Source organism: Pteropus alecto, unplaced genomic scaffold (assembly GCF_000325575.1).
Source record: "Pteropus alecto unplaced genomic scaffold, ASM32557v1 scaffold117, whole genome shotgun sequence".
Lineage (NCBI taxonomy): Eukaryota > Metazoa > Chordata > Mammalia > Chiroptera > Pteropodidae > Pteropus > Pteropus alecto.
Genome location: NW_006440642.1, coordinates 1,688,881 through 1,695,157, shown reverse-complemented (window position 1 = coordinate 1,695,157; position 6,277 = coordinate 1,688,881). Strand labels below are relative to the sequence as shown.

The window sequence follows — 6,277 nt, the reverse complement described above, 5'->3', positions numbered from 1 at the left end:
TTATATCTGTCAAAAATTTTTTTAGGAAGAACTCTGAAATGCGGGGACATCAAGTGTGACCAGGGTAGCCTGGGGAGCTGGTGACACCTGCGAGGTCAGCAGCACAGGGACGGCCAGAGGAGAAAGGTGCAGGGAAGAGGACACACATTTGCTCTGTCTCACACTTGTGTGCGTGGCTTGGAGCTTACTCCACGGCCTTGTGGCACAGCAAAATGAACTCAAGGAATTGAAAGATAATTGGAGGCAATAAAACTGAAATAAAAAGGGGGATCATCAGCCAAGAATGACCCAGTGGAGAAAGCAGAGGGTGAAAATAAACTGCTTTGTGCAATTCCAGTTACATAAAACAAACCAGCCCCTCGATGGTAACAGTCTGCTATTCTTGCTTATACTTGGAAAAGTATTATTAAAGACCCTCGCTCTTGGAATGAGAAGGCACTGATCAAAACTGTAGGAATATTTTGCATTTCACTAGCATTCATCAATCTTTCCCTTTTGGTAGACATTTCCATTACATCCTATTTGGGGGATTTTGTACTATTAAGCATCCGGTTTGCTAAATACATCTGCCTATTTACTCAAATTATTTACTTAGGGCTTTTTGCTTTTATCTAGTTTTCTGATAGCTCGTATAGGTTATTATTTCTCTAAAATCACCACGTTTCCATTTTGGTGTCCAATTATTTTTATTTCTTTAGAGTAATTTTAATTTGAACTTCAGTCTTTATGTTTTGGGAGACGCAGCCTGAAGGCACGGGATGTATCTTTCTGATCAATGTTTCTTCTACATCATCACTCAAAATGACTGGCTGTCATTTTCCACAGTAATGGTTTATTTTTTGGCTATATAACCTGTGGTCAGAAGTTATGGCCTTGGTATAAGCTGTTAAGATAACTATATGAATGAAACTATCCCTAGTTTCCCTTTTCATCCCACTGCAGTTATAACGTGAGCTCTAAAAAATAATCTTGCCCAAGCTCATACTCTGTTGCCTTGGTACCTGGTTAGCATTTATACTACTTCAAATAATCATCTTTTTACTTAAAGTACAGCCTCCAGTGTATTTTGAGATGAACATTCTCTGATTGTGCTTTGTCAATAGTTTTCTCATTGCTACAGTTGTTTGGTTTAATTGTCACAAGCTTAGTTTAAGAGACATCACATTGCTTGGGGTTCCATTCGTCAACCAGAAATGCTGCTTCATCCCCTTACAAGTCATAGTCTTAGCAAACTAAAAATCCTATATCAATAACAATTTGTTCATGTTTTTACAATTTAGTTTTAAAGCTAATTGAAACTTAAAACTACAATAAGAATCATAACTTTTAAAATGGGAAATGGTGATGATTCAGGACATATTTTTTATATGAAAAATGAACTGAATAAAGCTTCCTCCCCTCTAAATTTCATACCTTCTCATAATGTATCTTTTGTGTCTATGATATTATTTATTAGTGTTTTCTTTTAAAAACAAAATAATTCCAAGAAAAGTGTTTATACTTGTTCAGGAAAATTGTATAAATGTTATTTGATATCAACACAAAAGGTGAATGAGTTAACATTTAACCACATTGATCTTTGCTACCCAAAAAACTACCGGATACAAACTTATCTCTAACTATGAGCTTCACTGCCAACTTTAAGATACAAATTGAAACATTTTTATTGAATTAACACACACACACACACTCACACACATAGACACACAAACACACACAGACACACAAATTGAAACATTTTTATTGAATTAACACACACACACACACACACACACACACACACACACACACACACACACACACACACACACACACGAACTCTCAGCAGCAGCTTACCTCCCAAAATGTGAATGTGGGAAGGGAAAGCAAGACAAAGAAAAAGACCTTCAGGTGGCTACTGTAGTTAGACTCTCTCTCATTCGTTTTCCCTTTCTTCTAGCTGTAGGAGGTGGGAAGATCCACTTGCACTTCCCAGAATTCACTGCAACTTGGATCTGGATGTGAAATCAGGTTCTACACTCAGATGCACTCAGATGAGATTTAGGAGGCTGACCATAAGGCCATATTTCTGCCCCCTTCTGTTTTTGCTGGCAAGCACAGTCATGGAAATGTAAGTTTTAGGGACAGGAGCATTTCTAGTACCAAAAGGCTTCTTAAGTTTGGTTTAAGCTGGCTCATGGCCCCCTCCATCTTCAAAACCAGCAATCGCAGACCAAGTCTTTCTGACGCTTTGAATCTTCCTGAAGTCCCTTCTGCCTCGTCTTCCTACCTCCCACTCCACACACACATATTCACATATAAACCCTGCCTGTTCTTTCTTCTCTGCTTAGATCCTCACTTCAGCACCTGCAGCTGGGGAGCCTTTCCTTTATCATCTATGAGTTAATGATTTAAAGTTTCGAATTTTATTTATAAACAGCATAAAAGTTTAAATTTTTTTTTTTTTAGTTATTAAAAGCATAAAGAAAACAAATATAAGTTCCCACTTTCCCATTACTTCATAGTCTCTCCCCTCAGAGGAAACTAGTGTTAAAACTTTCTTTTTCATCTTTCCATACAAGCATTGTACATATACAATTGCTCTGTTCTTAATTATGAAATGTAAAACATATTCAGAAATGTGCACAAAACAAAATGGACAGCTTACTGGTTCATTCTAGAGCAAATATCTGTGTAACCAGCACCCAGGCCAAGAACCCTGCCAGCACCCAGGGGCCCTTCCCATCCCCCTCTCTCTTCTCCTACCCTGACCTGGGTGATAATCATATTCTTATTTTTCTCTGTAGTTTTACCATCTAAGCATATACCCTTAAACACTACGGATCCGTTTTCTCTGGTTTTGGAATGTATGTAAACAGAATCACACAGAATGGGTTCTCCTGTGTCTGACTTATTTGGATCAACATCAGTGTGTGTGTATGTAAAAGCTCCTCACATGTCGCGTATATGAGGAGTTTGTTCTTTTCCACTGCTGAGCACTATTCTATGTTGAATATTCCATAATTTATCCATTCTCCTGTTAATAGACGTTTGAGTTGTTATCAGTTTTGGCCTGCTGATAACACACTAACTACTTTCTTTTATTTTCCAAATTTGTTGAGATATAATTAAAGTACACTTGCCTGTATACATCTAAAGTGCACAACATTATGAGTTTTGACACATGTGTACGTACACCTGTGAAGTCATCACAGCAGTCAGGAAAGTGATCATGCCCATTACCCCCTTGTGTCTTTTTGGCTGGCTGGCAGGAGTTGTTCTGCAAGGAAGAAATAAAGGAAGAAAATCTTCACGATGGATGGAATGAATGGATGGATGACTAGAGGAGCCTCACATGGTAGACTTTTCTCTCACCATTTTGGATATACTTCCCTGGATGCCTTCTAAAATAGATGCTACAGAGACAGTTCATGTATGAGCTGACTCTACGGGCCCATTCTGGTGCTTAGCCTGCTGATACTGAAAGCTCGACTGGTGGTTGAGAAATGACAGGCCTGCCTGCTTTGTGTCTTGGACAGAAACTCCTGAATGCACCACTACGACCTACTAAAGACAAATCAGACGGTGAGGAATGACTCTTGAACCTCTCCTTGTTGTTGTTGATCAGAACTGAGATTATACTCCTGACCACATGGCCAACCCATCTGAGTCACACTTCAGAGTATGACACAAAGGAAAAATTAGTAGTTTCTCAAGGGGTTAGCAAACCTCATCTGAGCTGCCCAAAACCAGTTCTTAAGTTTCCAGGCCACAAGAGGGGCCCAGCCTTCACCCAGGCCTCTGCTCTCAGAAGTCAATTCATTTACACCACCTTTTCTTCCTCACGTCCACCTTTTGCTCTCCCTCGAATAACTTCTCATACTCTCCCAACACAGCACCACTCCTACATGGGCTTCTTCCTTTCTGAAGCTCCAAAGTCACTGATAACTTCCATCTCTGGCTTCTAGGGTTGACAAGACGTTGTATGTAGAGGCCTTCGAAATGGGGTTCTTACAGCCCACTCCTAACCCTCTCCTCCCACCCCCCACCTCACACCTACCTGCTCCATCCCAGATGACCCCTGCAACCTCATTTGGATGTTGGCTTCTGTTGCTGGGTGTCCTGGTACCTAGCCCCTGCCACATGCAGTGCCACCTCATGGAACGGGACTGGGAGCATTGCTCTCATCTTCGGGAACTTTACGGCCCAGTCCAACCCTCCATGTCTGGGGCATCTGCTTCTCCCTGAGTACTGTTGATTCGCACCAGCCCTGCCTCACCACACAACCGACATAGGGTAGAATCCATACTAACTTGAATTGTTTTCTAATAGCTGCTTGTTTGCTAGTATATACACTTGAGGAGGGAGGGATGTGTTTTTTTGTTTCATTTTTTTATGTCCATTTTACTTTTATTGAAGTGTATGTATCAGGTCTGCAGAAATCAATATGAGCATTAAGATGTGGCCAAACATAAAATCTATCAAATTCAATGAAAAGTTGCTGACTTTTAATAGTAGTGGTATGTTTCATTTTTTAGGCCCATTTTTTAAAAGTACAGAAACAATGAGTAATAATCACACATAATTCTACCAAGAAATAGTCATTATCAACAAAACGGTATATATCCTGCCAATCTTTTACCTGTATTTACTTTTTTTTTCATTACTAACCTAGTTTCCCCAGGTACACCAACACGTGAGTGAATTCAGGATAGTGACATTTAACCATATTTTATTGTCTTTTACCTTAAGGGCTACTGCAGGACTTCATAGCTCTTAAAACTGCCCTCCGACTATGTCTGCGACTCATTCACCTACAAGCTAGGCCAGCTTCAGTGTGGCAACACCTGCTCCACTTCTGCCTGAGAGGATTTGGTGGTGGGCTCTGTTCCCTCTGCACTGCCACCAGGTCCTACTGGATGTGGCCATCTCTGCCGGGGGTGCAAAGCTGGGCTGTGTCCCCTGGCACCCTGGGGACCCCAAAGCACTGAGTGTTCTATCTGGAATGAGGGGAAGCCCTCGTGCCACTCTAGCTTCTCAATTTGTTAGGCTTCATGAACCGACACGTCCCAGGGCTTTGTCTGGAGCATCTCTTTAAGCGTTTACTCACAGACATTCGTCTCCGCGGAACTTGGTCGAGAATCCCTGGGGTCTGGGCTGGGGGCACACCTGGCCGTTTTTAGAACTGACCCACACTCTGAGCAGCCTGGAACACTGGGACTCCGCTGCAGACTCAAGCTCTGAGCTGGTTTCCTCTTCCCCTAGGAGGAGGTCTCTCCCAGCATTTGGCCTCCTGGATAGTCCCCCAACCAGTCAGCAGGGCATACCCTGCCCCAGGACCTGGCCTCAGACCACACCCATTCTTTCCACAAATATTAATTGAATGTCTACTCATCTGTGCCAGGTGTTCCGCCAGGTACGAGGGATAGGAAGGTGAGTAAAAACGAACGTGGAGGTTGCTCTCATGGAGCTTACCTTCAGTGGGAGACAGTCACACAAATAAGTGGAAACAGAAACAATAGCTAAGATGCTGTAAAGGCGCAGGTATTTGGTGCTACAAGAAATAACAGGAGGGTTTTTTTTTTAAATATGCCAGCAACGAAAGAGAGCCTTTCTCAACAGAGCACGATGACATCTGTAGGTATGTAGGACCTGGCGTGCAAAGAGACTGAACCCCCAAGGTGCTCGTGCTCAGCGCATTAAAGCCGCCAAGAAATGAGGTGTGTTCCCAGGGCTCAGCGCCACCGCTCCTGCACCTTGTTCCCTGTCTTCACCATCTGGTCAGTGGCAGAATTGCACATCCTGGCCACCTCATGTGTAGGCGGGGCCCTGCCAGGCCTGGAAGATGCATCTGAGCAGAACTGAAGTGTGTCCCGCAGCTGGAGCATTTGCCAGCCGGTATGAGACCTTCCAGAGTCCTCTTTTTCCCTGGTTGGTGAGCGACAGTGGTCAGGATGGTGGCTGTGTGTCAGCCTGTGTCCCAGTGGCTGTGATGAGCAGAGCTCCTGGTCACCCACTCACTATGCACATGAGTTTGGGGAAGAAACAAACATTTGTAGTCCTAAACCACAGAAGCCTTGGGGTTTTGTGGTCAGAATTTCCTGACACTGAGCCTCCTGGTGGCTGAAGAAGTGTTTGTTGTGTTTTCTCAGCAAGACATCAGACTTCCTAAGAGCAAGGTGACTGCTCTGATTTTGTCCCCACGCAGTGTCCAGCACGGCGTTGGTCCCAGAGTCAGGGCTCCCTTAGATATAGTGACTTCACCAATCTCCCCAGGAAAGACACTTGTCCCTGAAGA

At 43.1% G+C, this 6,277-nt stretch overlaps 1 pseudogene; it reads left to right on the top strand.

The window, feature by feature from the left end:
* Positions 1–283: 283 nt before the first annotated feature.
* LOC102886843 lies at positions 284–1,303 on the top strand (annotated as a pseudogene).
* Positions 1,304–6,277: the final 4,974 nt, after the last annotated feature.